The sequence below is a fragment of the Talpa occidentalis genome, unplaced genomic scaffold (genome assembly GCF_014898055.3).
Source record: "Talpa occidentalis isolate TD23 unplaced genomic scaffold, MPIMG_talOcc4v2.1 talOcc4.15, whole genome shotgun sequence".
NCBI classification, from domain to species: domain Eukaryota; kingdom Metazoa; phylum Chordata; class Mammalia; order Eulipotyphla; family Talpidae; genus Talpa; species Talpa occidentalis.
The window spans coordinates 66,007,862-66,021,307 of NW_023601543.1; the positions used below are offsets into that span (position 1 = coordinate 66,007,862).

At 43.8% G+C, this 13,446-nt stretch overlaps 1 protein-coding gene across 1 annotated transcript in view; it reads right to left on the reverse strand.

The window, feature by feature from the left end:
- The window catches only part of LANCL3 (LanC like family member 3), a 122,780-nt gene that overhangs the window by 57,836 nt on the left and 51,498 nt on the right, over positions 1 to 13,446 (reverse strand).

Sequence of the window (13,446 nt, forward strand, 5' to 3'; positions counted from 1 at the left end):
CCCGCCTCTGCTTCTTGCACTTGCATTGGGTTGGAGGAGGATGAGATTTGCAGAACTACAGCAGCCACCTTGTGGTCATAAAGGTGGGTGGGGGAAAGGCTGCAGAGACATAAACCCAGAACCCTGACACCCTTGAATACCTGGATTAGAGGGGAGGCCACCTATCTCTACTTGTCTTATAAGGAAAAAAACCCTGGGGCCTCCCTGGTGGTGCAAAGGGTTAAGACACAACCTATGACACTATCCGCAGCCACTGCAGCACGAGTTCGATCCCCAGCCAGGGAGGAGACCCACATGGCGCAGCAGACCTCTCCTGACTCGCCCGCTGCTCCCCTCAACAGTGTACTTTGGTCACTCTGCCTGTTCTGTTCCCCACTCTGTCTCTGGTGAATCCTCTCACCCTCCACACCTCTGGCCTGTGCCCCAGTTCTTGTATGCATAAATAATTTTTTTTTTAAAAACCTTTTCTGTAAGTCACTTTATTTTCTGTCAAATGCCCTCCTTACATAAGGACATGTTTGTCCTCCAAGAAAGAGTCACATATCTCCCTACCTGCCTCCAGGAAAAATTTCTCTACCTCCCTCCTTCTTTGTTCCTACTGTCACATTGGTTAACATTTTTGTTATTATTAAATGTGTTTGTCGTTTACATGTCTGTATAACTTTGGAGTTACATTTTCACTCCTCTGTAGGTGCACATTTCATTTACCCTCTGCCAAACCTCCCATGCCAAGGTCCTCCCCCCTTCCTTCCCCCAAACCATCCTCTCTGCCCCCTTTCCTCTGATAAATTTTTTAAAAGTCTCACATTTGATTATTCATATTCAAATTTCTTTTTTCTTTTAAATTATAGGCCCTTAAGGCCAAGACCTTCATGTGTTCTTCCACTGATAGAAGTGATCTTTTAAATAGAGCTTTTAATATTTTAATGTGCACACAAATCACTTTAGGATCTTGTTGACCCACTGAGCTTCTGATTCAGTGAGTCTGGACTGGAGCCCGAGAATCTACATCTTGAACAAGCTTCCCAGGTGATGCCATCCTAGGGGATGATCTTTGAGGAAACATCAATCATTTGCATTATCCTTGTCACATTCCATGTCTTACTGTTAGTCTCCTTCCTTTTTGAATTATAGTCCCAATAATTCTGTGTAGTTGAGGGTAGAGACCACATCTCACGTGCCTTGATACCCCCAGAAGTGGTTGTCAACAACCTTTATTGAGTAACTGGTGAAATGAATGAGTGAAGTGAATACAACAGCTGAACTTCAGGTCTGGTTTCATATTTCCAGCAGCGATAAATATGAGACAAGCTAGTAAGTCAAATGACATTTCTGTAGATAAAATAACAGCTTTAGAATGACAGTCAATAAAATGTAGCCAAGAGTTCCTTTCTTAACATTGGACCCCAATCCAATGTAGACAAGCGAGGATTTCATCCCTGATTTCTGTTGCATGAAGTCACATAATTTTATGAGTCATACTTTACATTTACATACTTTGTTCCCTCCAGTTCTCTGAGCCAAGAAAAGCCTCTTAAAATAATAAGTAAATAAATTTTCTCCTAATGTCTCCGTCACACTATGCATTATCTGGATTATCTGGTTGGAATGGTTAAGAGTAGCTAAAGAGTTCTTCCTGGAACCTTTAATGATTGAATTGTTGCAAGGGACATGACATTTGATTCTTATTTTGTTCTCTGAAGGGTCTTCTTGTAAGCAGGAGGTCCCTCATGGACTAAATCTATGGTATTAGGACAGGGGGAGGCTGGGAGCCTGAATCTCATTCACCACACAATTGCATAGAACATGGGGGTCAAGGCTAGTGATGGAAATACTTCCTTTCATCCCCACAACTTCTTTGCTGATGACAAAGCCTTAAATAATGGTATTGTTTTTTTTTTTTTTAAGCATACCTACCAGTATTGCCACTCAGTTTAATAAGAAATATTCCTATCAGCAGGATGCCAGGCCTATGCCACTTTTTCAAAAGCAAAGGCAATCATAAACAGACACACAGAAAGATGTCCCCAACAAAAACTTGCTGAGCTGTTTGCTTTTTGTTCTCATTTAACAGCAAGGACAGAACAACGTGTTTAGGTCATGAGAGGAAAATGTAGTGAGGATTAAAGATGATGGGAGAGTCACTTCTAAGGTACAGAAAGTACTGATGAAAGGTGTACAATCACCAGGGTTCCATTCATTTCATTCCAAACTTTAACAGTATGGTGGTGACCTGTTGGACCCAGCACCCAATGTCACTTTACTTACTCACTAGCCATTTACCAAATATCCAAGCATAATGATTAAATAATTACCTTTGAGCCCCCTTGTATGAATTCTGCCTACAACTTCATTATTTGCTATAAGAAGATGGCAAAACAACTATCTTCTCTGGAGCCTAAGAGCACTTACCTGAAAATGGGGACAATAATAGTAATGGCCTCACAGGAGATGTTCCAGCTACTCAAAATATGGACTATGGAACTGCAGCATCAACACTATCTGGGAGCTTGTTAGAAATGTGCGACTGAGGCCGCACTGCAGATCTCGTGAGCCAGAATCATATTTTAACAAGATCCCTGGGTAACTTTTCTACATGCTGAATCTAAAAAGCATTGGATATAAGCACACAGACTCTGAGCCCAAACTGCTTGAATTCTAGCTCTACCAGTCATCAATGGTGAGCCCTTGGTAAGGTACTTAAACTCTTTCTTAATTGCCTCAGTTTCTTAACCTATTAAATGGGAATAATGAGAACTCAAATCAGGGCTGTTGAGTAAGTGAGTGAATACATGTAAAGAGTTTAGAAAAGGCATAGCAATAAGTGTTCAGTGAGACTGTAGTTACAATAAGGATTAAGTTATAAATGATGGCCCAGTAAGTAAATAAAGGAAAACATGATAATGTTAGCTGCAGTGGACAAAATACTGTTACGTAGAGTCAGGAAACAGGTGATTGAAAAAAAGACCCTGCTGTCATGACATTTGTGACCTACAGGTACTAATTATATGTGATGCACATTAAAAAATAATCAAATAAGCTTTTCAGAAGCACAATTCAGTGTTAGTCAAGGCATCCCTGCTGTAGCTTGGAGTTAAAAATGATCGATCTAAACTGATGAGCCAAACTTGAATTGCTACTGCTCTAGACATCATGGAGTGACTAATATGGTGGAAGAAAAAGCCACATTCCTTGATGTCCTCATTTTCAAGCAGTTCTTATATAAATTGCTCCCTGAGATTTATAAAGCTGACAGCCTTCAAAAGAGCACTGTCTAGTAAGTTAAGTGGAAATAAGTTGATTCACTTTATTGGGGAGAGGGGGCTGAGTTGTTTCTACACATCTGTACTGTTTCCTAGAATAAGATTTAACCTGCCATGGGTCTTAAACTTGGCTGCCTATTAGTATCACCTGGAGAGCTTTTTAAAAACATGACTACTCAGGCCCCATCCCCAGAGATATGGATTTAATTGTTTTGGAGTGGGCTCAGGCATGGGTATATGTTTAAAGTTCCCTAAGCGATTGTAATGTGCAGCCACGGTTGAGAACCACTGCTATAAAACACATTAGGCCCAAAGGTGCCCCCAGTTAGTGCAGGGAATTAGCAGAAAGTGAACAAGAATCAAGGGCAAAAGAGGAAGTGAGGGGAAGGATATGAAAAGGGAAAGTTAATCAGCATTTTGCTTCGATGTCTTGGATGGAACCATCAGGAATGGGCTTTGCTCTACATGGCCAATCAGAGGTTTTGTAAATGTGATTAACATCCCAGATACAAGCAAAAATCAGAACCCTGAAGTAGCAAGGAAAGGGGAGAGTTCCGGAAATGTAGGACTGAGAAAATGGGGCAGGGAGTAAACCATTCAAAATAGCTGCCACAAAATCCATGCCCTTTATTCATAGGGCCTTGCAGGACCATCCTCAAAACTCATTTTCCATATCAGCCAACCCTGGAAACAACCCACATGTGAATAGACTAAACATAGATTAGATTAAACATACCGCAGTAAATTCACTCTGAATATTACAAGCAATGAAATAAAGCGTGAACTGTCATTACACTCAACAACAGGGCTGGGCCTCACAGATAGAACGCTGAGAAGGCTGACCTGTAAGAGCACAAACTACATGGCTATGTTTATATGAGATCCAAGAATGAGCACAACTAATCCATAGTGTGTCTATCTTTTGGAGGCGATAGTTAACTGGGTGGAGTCTGAAGGAGCCTGCTGGGTGGGTATCAGAAATGCTGTTATGTCTGGCTCTGGGTGGGGTGATAATATATCCACTATTTATGACTTGAACACTTGAGGTGGACATACCTTACTGTATGCAATAGAATTGGCCATTTTTTATTACTCAATATTTATTTATGAACAGCCTACGTAGGTGGTGTGGTGACATACATCTGATGAGGTGTGGACTGGCCTTTCCCAGTGGAAAAGACAAAAAAAAGCAGCCTACTCAGGGCCAGGCCATGTTCTGGGTGCAGGATACAGAGGTGGACCAAGCCAACAGGACCCGCCCCGGCTCTCTCGTCTTGACACCACCTGATCTCACTCATCCTAATGAAGGCGGCAGACCACAGAACATAAACATATACATGTAACATGATGACAGGTAGCGATAAAACCCACGAAAAGAAGTCAAGCAGGGTAAAGGGCTGGAGAGTGGATGGGTGTGGGGCAAATGAATTAATCAGGCTTTTTATGCCACTAGCCTCTATGGCTGTCACCTGTGGCCTTGGTTGTGTTAGTATAGAAGGTGCATGGGGCATGCATGCCTGATGGTAGACATCTGGAGCATGGGTGTGCATGTGAGTGAATGTGTACACCTGAGCCTAGAGTCGGGGGTTATAAGGGTGGTGTCACTCAGAGGGTGGAAGAAGCGAGACCGTGAGGCCACATGCACACCAGAGAGAATGCTAGAGACAGTCCAGAGTATAGGCATAAAGATTTGTGCAGGGCTGGGAGGCTCCGTTGCCTGCCTGCCTCCCAGCCCCCTTGCCTTGCCCCCCTGCAGGGTTGCCACTACCATGAGGATGGGGGTTAAGGGAGAGGGGAGCCAAGCATGCTATTTTAGGTGGCAAGGTCAGAGAGGGCCTTTCTGAGAGGGCAACTTTGCAGCAAGCTCAGTGTATCTGGTGTCCAGCCCACAGCAGATCTGGTCCAGGCTGGGAATATCATTTGAAGGCAAACTGACAGAAGCAAGGTGTCCACTGTCAGCACAGGAAGGCCACAGGAGCTGTAAAGCAGGTCCAGGCACCCAGAGGGCCCAGCATGAGAGCCACATCCTTTCCACTTCAATAGCCTTTAGGACATCTCTGTGACAAAGCTCCGAACCACCTTGTATCTATCGCTCCTCTTACTGTGTCCCAGGTCTCTCCTCCCCTAGGCCGTCTGTATCCTAAAAGCAGGGATTTGGTGCTATTATATCATTGTATCCCCACACTGACCACAAAAAAGGGTATTAGCAAGGCGGCCATGAAATATTTACTCTCTCCCTGGCTGCGTGATGATGTTGTGTCACCTCCAAGACATGGCTACCACACTGCTCTTTCCAGAATTCTCTGTATAAGCATGGAAGAGTGTTTAGACTCCAGGATGAATAATACATCGAGTTTTAACTTCTATGATTGGGTATTTAAAAGAAGAGGAGAGTGTCAGCCATCTGGAGAACTCACTTATAGGAAATTCCTCATTTCCCAAAGTTGCTGGGGAAATGAGGTGTTACCGTGCTAATCAATCTCGTCTTGACACCACCTGATCTCACTCTGCCTCAGCCTGGAGCAGTGGAGCTCAAACTTCAGGATGTACATGAATCACAAAAGGGGCTGCTGGTGGGGAAAACAGATTTTCAGGCTCCATCTTCAAAAATTATTATTCACTAGGTCTGGGACGTGAGCAAGAGGAAGATGAAAAATATTACCCAAGACGAAAAATATTACCGAAGACAAAAATGATGTGTCAGGCATCATTCTAAATGCATTTCAGGTTCTGTCTTGTGTAATCCATCACACAGTCACACCGCACACTTTACAGCACTTTGGATCCAAGGTCTGTGGGCTCTGAAGCCCCTCGCTCGACTGCTACGCAGCTTGTATTCATCAGGCAGGCCTGTGATGTGGGAGGTCTGAGAGCTTCAATTTGAAAACACTGGCCTAGAACAGTCTTTTCTTTCAATTTCTGCAGTAGAATTAGTGTTACCTTGACCCTGGCTATTCAGGGAACCCCTACTGTTCACACATCAGAAGGGGACCACAGGCCTTATCCTTGTTTAAAATGAGGATGACTAGGCCTCTACCCATAGGAAGGATGGAATATGATATAAATCATGATAAGACAGGCAGGCAAAGGCACATTAGCCATGGTTTGGGATGGGAGACAAAAAAATTGCTACCGCCATGAACGGAGGAGATGGACAAAGGACGGGGTGCGACGTGAGGAGAGGGGAAAGCTCATCAGCATTCTGCGTTCTGCCTCTGTCTTGGACTGAACAGCAGCAGCACCTGGGAGATAAAGATTGACTCTCTCTGCCTCAAGCCTGTCTCTGGCCTCCGGAGCGTGTTAGGTCTGGGCATGGGGCAGGCTGGAAGTGTTGGAGTGAATGCTTGCAACCAATGAGGGGCAGAAATTGATGGATAAAGACTCCATTTTGCTCAGTCCTCCTCAGAGACAACTCTGGGTTGTGTTCTTGTGCTGCAGCTTTCAGGAGGGTAACCTACCCACTAGCACACACTTTGCTGGATTTCCTTCCCCTCCCTACTTCACCTTCTACTGTATTTCCTGGGATCATCCCAAGTAACTACTTGCTCCCGAATCCTTGTTTCAGGGTGTATTTTAGGGGAACCCAAACTAAGGAGTATACACAATGAATGTTGTGGCTACTAAGGGAAACTCATCAAATTGGTGAATCTCTGTGTGTCAGGGAGCACCACCGCTGGCTGGAAAGATCGCTGCTGAACACTTGCAACTTCAGCATCTCTTAATTCCTTTGGTCTCTCCCCTTCCCAGCTCGGTGACCTGAAATGTTTAAAAATAGCCAACACTGGCCTCTTAGACAAAGAAGGGGGAAAATAAGGGTTGCTTCTGGGATTGGACTTTTAGTAAAGGGCCAAGCAGTCTGTTTATATGGATAAAAGGAGGAAAAGGAGCAAGTTGAGAACCTCTGAGACATCTGAATTTCATAAACACAAATTTACCACGAAGTACATGCCTTAGGTTACCCTGTGTGGCAGACCGCATTACCCAAGTGTCCACAAGAGCCATCCACATGCTTTTTCCACTCACCCTCCTCTTGAACCTCAAAGGACATTGTAACTGTTTTGACCAACAAAAGTGACACTAGATAACATCCAAGACTAGGCTGGGACATGAACATACTTTTGCCATGTTCTCTTAAGAGGCTCACTTAATCCATTCACCACGCTGTAAAGAAGCCCAAGCAGCCTGCGCAAAGGCCCATGTGGACAGGACAAGGCTTTCAATGCCAGCTGAGCTCCCAGCAGACAAGCAGCACTTATTTGCCACCCCTGTGAGTGAGCCATCTTGAAAATGGTTCCTTTGGTCCCAAGTTGAGCCCTCCTGAATGACCAGAGAAGGAATGAGCCACCCCTGCTAAACCCTGCCCAAGTTGCAGACTTTTGGGCAAAATAAATAGTTATTATTTGGAACTCCTGAGTTTTGATGTGAGTAGGCAACAATAGGTAACGAATACCTATTGAATGGAGTTTTTTTTTTTTTAAAGATTTATTTATTTATGCATATAAGAGCTGGGGTACAGGCCAGAATTGTGGGGGGTGAGAGGATTCACCAGAGACAGAGTGGGGAGCAGAACAGGTGGATCTACCGAAATACACTGCTGAGGGGAGCGGCAGGTGAGACAGGAGAGGTCTGCTGTGCCATGTGGGTTACCTCCCTGGCTGGGGATCGAACTTGTGCTGCAGTGGCTCAGGATAGCTTCATAGTGTTGAGACTTATCCCCTTACGCCACCAGGGAGGCCCCTTGAATGGAGTTTTTACACAAAGTTTTTTTTTGTTTATTTTTATTGGAAGGCACAGTGTATTTTCCCCTTTGAAAGCCTGTAGTCTCAAATTCTCCCCTGCACTGCCATGCCCCAGAATCTTTCACTAGTTCTGCTGGAGCAGTATGGCAAATTTCCTATCTCATCAATTGCGAGAGTTTTCATGTGACTGTAAATACTTGTTAATTGATAGGCAGTGTTCCTATCTTATCCAGGCTGGTTTCCTTGGAAACCTAATTTTCCATGGATTCTCTTGATTCCCTCTTGCAAACAAAATTTATTATAGCAGAGACTGAGTCTTAGGTACTTTGGATAAACACTAAATCCAAGGACCCATGTGGTCCAATCTTGGAGCAATGTCTCTTTCAGTAGCTATAGATCACCAAAAAGCAGCTCTTTTCTTGACTTGTCTTTCAAATTACCATATAGAAATCCATTCAGAACCCACAATAATACTTTCTCAAACCCATGCCTCATTCTCCAATTCCTTTGTCCCTCACAGTTGCTTCAGATCTTTTTTTCACACCAATAATTTCTCCAGTTCCAGAATCCCTTGGGTTCCTCCCCCCTGCCTTTCTTTTCCTTTCTCCAAAAACCTTGATTTAGCCTTTAAATTAGCAGGGAATATTTTTTTACCCAGTCAATGGAAACGAAAGAGATGTAAAGAGGGATTCTGAGCAGACAAATATGGGTTTCTTTTTAGCTGGTAGGAGGTGGAAAGGAAGGTTGTTACCATCAAGTTTGATTTCATCTCAATATATGATAAAGTAGCCATTTTAATGTGATGAATGAACACAAACAAAAAGATAAAACAGGGAATAAGGATAAACTTGATGTTCATGGAAAGATGTGCTTAGAATCTAAGATCTAGATCCAGAATCTGAGAATTTAGTTTTTAGATTGAAACTCAGCATTGGGAAAATCTTCCCTTTCTGTAGCACCAAAGAAAACTTACAGCACATTTCTGGCAACACATTCGTGAGTTGGCCCAGACCAAACAAAATTTGTACGGGATTAAATTCCTGCTTTAAGTTTGATTCTATTTGTCAATGTTGCTCTTTTCAGTCATCATTTCTGGCTTTCTTTTTTCCTGTTAATGTGAAAATTCAAGATGAATAAAGGCAATTTGATGATTTCCTGGGGAGGACTTGGATTCTGAAGAGGTATTTACCATTAAGCATTATTCCATACCTTAAAATATCTCCTACACAAATTTCTTTTCCTTGGCATTGGTTTGCTATGGTCCCTTTTACCCATTATCCAGGCCCCCAACAGGTGATAACCCTGAGTCAGGTAAGAACTTTACTAAACATTTATGCTAACAGTAGAAACCTTATTTAACAATAATTACATGAGCAATAGGCAAAGTGAAATTACTAACAGACCTTCTATCCTCCATGTGGAAATATAATCAGGACTAGCTAAAAGCAATGACTCCTTCCCCATCTCTGGAAAGTCCCATGATTATTCTTAATTTCCTAACTATCCACTTGTCCCTCTTAACCCAGTGGTTCTCAAAGTATGGTGCCTGGACCAGGAACTTGACAGAAATGCAGATTCCTTGTCCCTATCTCAGACCTATTAAGGAACAAACTTTGGAGCTGTGTTAACAAGCCTTCCAGGTAATTTTGATGCCTGCTGGATTGGGAGAACCACTGCTTTAGACCAGAAAATTGGATCAAACTGGTACCGTGGCCTGATAATCAAAGGACCTTAGCACTGTCCTGTCCTCTGTTATTAGTTTACTGTGTGGCCGTCATCAGATCTGGCCCTCTCTGGACCACAGTTTTCTCACGCATAAAAATGAAGGACATAGGAAATTCCTTTTCCTTATCAGTTGTAAAAGTAACACAGCCACTGCCCTCAGGAGCACCGGCTGTGTACTCCAATATCTTGGCATATGATTCCATTTTCTTTTATGTCAGATTTTTTTTAAGTTTCAGTAAAGGCTGGCCCAATCTTGTCAAAATGACTAAATACTTTAAACAGTTAGAAGCTGTATTTAAAACATTTCTGTCAAGACCAGTCATTTGTTAAAGTTGCTGGTGAATGCTCCTTGACAGTTTATCTCCCTCAGAATTTATCATTTCGCAGTCAGAAAGATTAATTCATCTCATCAGTCCAGGGATCTTGATGTGCAATTATTTTTTATTTGCCCTAAGAATAGATTCATAATTCCCCTTCCATTCAGAAGAATATTGTCCCTGTACAAAAGTGACTCAGCATTAGTTAGGATTGTTATTCAGATGCCAACCTAATATATTCTATTGGTAGGAATATTTCAGCCCATTCCTACAGTAGTATGAAAGTGTAATTTTGATGACAAATACTATATAAGATTTAGATTCTAAGATTTGCTATTCATTTTGGAAACCTTTCATTTTTACCTGCTGATAGATTCAATTTGGTAATTTTGTGCTGAGACCAGTCTTAAGCAGACACAGAACATGGGCTGGAGGTGCTTTGTTGCATTTCAACAAACGATTCATTACATGTTTGTCAAACTTCAGAATGTGACAAGCAAGCCTCTGATGACAATGGCAGACTTTCCAGATGGGATGAAATCCTGGCACAAGTTAGTTTTGAAATTAGCTTAATCTTCCTACTATCGAGGGAGAGGGGAATAAAAAATGAGGATTTTACCTGAAGAATCACTAGGTACTCTAAGAGAGTATCTAAGAGATTCTAGGTAAACTAAATGGCTTACATAGTCACAATGAAAAATGGTTCAGGATGTGGAAACAGAGATAAGGAAGGAAATGCATATGGGGGAAACGGGATGGATGAGAGTCTTTTGACCTGGCACTCTTGCCTTTAGAAATAAACATGCAAACAAGAAACAGATGTTGCTTGCATTTATACGTGTTACAACCAGACATGGTAGAGTTGAATGGTTGTCCCAACGTTCAGTCCAATGCAGGAAATGTTTACTTCAAAACAGTATAGCGTTCACATGGCCCTGTACTAGGCACTGTGACATGGGGAAAAGCAAAGGTAATTAGGGGATGGAGAGACCCAAAGACTCGCCAATTTGCGGACTAGGCTATTCTGGGCATGTCGCTCTTAGGCAAATTTACTCATGAGCGAGAAGGTCCTTCCCAGAATCGAGGACACGTAATTCATCAGAAGAGTTTGGCATTTTGTTGAGGAGACAGACTTACATGTGAACACGTAGGAGAGCAGATTAGGCCTCTGGACAGGGGTTGTCTGGGTAGAAGCAGACAAGCAGACAGGTCTGGTGGTTTGGGTAAATCCTCATAAGGTGAAATCAGGAGATTGTTCCTCCTCTGTGTGGTATTTCTGCCATAGAGAGCTCCAGTCAAGGGTCTGGGTTCCCATCTCTTCACTCAATAAACATTTACTGAGTACTTACTGCATGTCCGACATAGTTCTAGGGAATGTATCATGGAATAAGACAAAGATCTGTCCTCAGGGAGTTGGCATTCTTGCATTGTGTGAAGTTACCATAGCAGGCCATGGACTACCATACTTAGAATGGTATGCTTGCAAGGCTGGCTCTTTGTTGCCATTTGGGAACTTGGATTTTGAGACAACCATCCCCAGGACTAGTAAGAGTGATTCACTGTAATTAGACTGTGCAAACAGAGCTTATGCTGAATGCCTGCTTTCCTTCTGGGAGTCTGGAGTTTTGGTACATGCGGGGCGAAGGGTGCCTGTGTGACCAGACCCAAGTCAAAACTCTGTTCCCCTGAGTCTCCAATGACATTTCACACGCATTATCATGACTCATTGCTGGGGGGAATTAAGCATGTCCATTTGCACTCTGCTGGGAGAGGACCTTGGAAGCACACCCCTGGTTTCCCCCAGATTTCACTCCAGGTGCCTTTTCCCTTTGCTGATTTTGCCTTATGTCCTTTTGTTGTAATCAATCAAAGCCATGGCTGTGATTATATACTGAATCCTTTGAATTGTCCCAATAAATCATCAATCCTGGGGCCTCCATGGTGGCGCAAGGGGTTAAGATGCAGCACTATGAAGCTGTCTGCAGCCACTGCAGTATGATCCCCTGGTCAGCCAGGGAGGTGACACACATGGCACAGCAGACCCCTCCTGACTCGCCCACTGCTCCCCTCAGCAGTGTATTTCAGTCAATCTACCTGTTCTGTTCCCCACTCTGTCTCTGGTGAATCCTCTCACCCCCCCCATACCTCTAGCCTGTACCCCAGTTCTTGTGTGCATAAATAAATATTTTAAAAAAATCAATCCTGAGGTAGTCTTCGGGACCCCTAATTCACGGGAGGAGGAGGCGGAGGTTCAGATAATATGCAATTAATGCAAGTGTGCAAATGATATCGTATACTACAAGGTGATATTTGTTAAGAAACTGTAGAGCAGGGAAGGAAGACTGGAATGTTGTGAAGGGGAGCAGTATACTGTTCAATTAGGAGGGTAAGTGTAGGTCAAATAGGTGCCATCTGATCAAAGACCTGAAGGGGGGGTGCCAATATTAGTAAAGGCGATACATGAGGGAGGAATTTTCTAGGCAGCTGGCACAGCTCATGCAAAGGCCTTAATGTGAGTTTACCTGTGTGTTTGAGAAACAGTAAGGAGGCTGGTGTGTGTGGAGCTGTGAGAGCTGAGGGGAGCAACACAGGAGAGTGGGTCTGAGAGGCAAGGCCGGGATGAGGGGATGCCCATCACATGAGCCTGGTGAGCTACCATGAGGTTAATAAGAAATAAAAATAAGAGGGCCTCCCTGGTGGTGCAAGGGGTTAAGACGCAACCTATGGGTCTCTCCATTTTGGCTCTCCACCAGCTCGCAGCATCCGTCCAGCTCTGAGAGTGACTTTGGGTTTCCAGGTCGTCGGATCGGGAAGTGCACAGTATTCAGAAAAAGAGTAATGGACTGAGTCTACATCAAAGAAGCAAAAATTTCAAGATGACATCTATAGCCTCAACTGCAAGTTACTTAGCAGTACTGAGTTCCTCACAGGTGTAACGAACATATGAAGCTTACAAGTAAAATTGGAAATATAAAGGTGGCTGCGAGCGCTGTGAGTGAAAGAAGCTGAGGCCACATGCTGAGTGGTAAGGAATGATAAAGCAGAGGGTGCCAGAGCCTAAGACTGATAAAGAAGTTAGAAAGGGAGGAAAAGCGGCAGGTCCCAGTGAGAACTGGGACACGGAAGATAAACGGGTGACGCCAGCGAAGTGCCCGAAGAAGAAACTGGCCATAAAAGAGGACTAGAAGGGAGGGAAGCGCAGAACCCTGCTCCCCTCCCCCGCCCACAGAGGCGGCACTCTCCGACCCGCAGAGAGGAGGAAACAACAAACCAAAACGGCCCACAAGAACAAACGACGCAGCAAGCGCAGCAAGCGGGACTGTGAGTGGAAAGGAACTATTGCAGCCACCACACCCCGTGAACGGGAGCTGAGGCGAACCCTGCAGGATCCGCCGCGGCGGT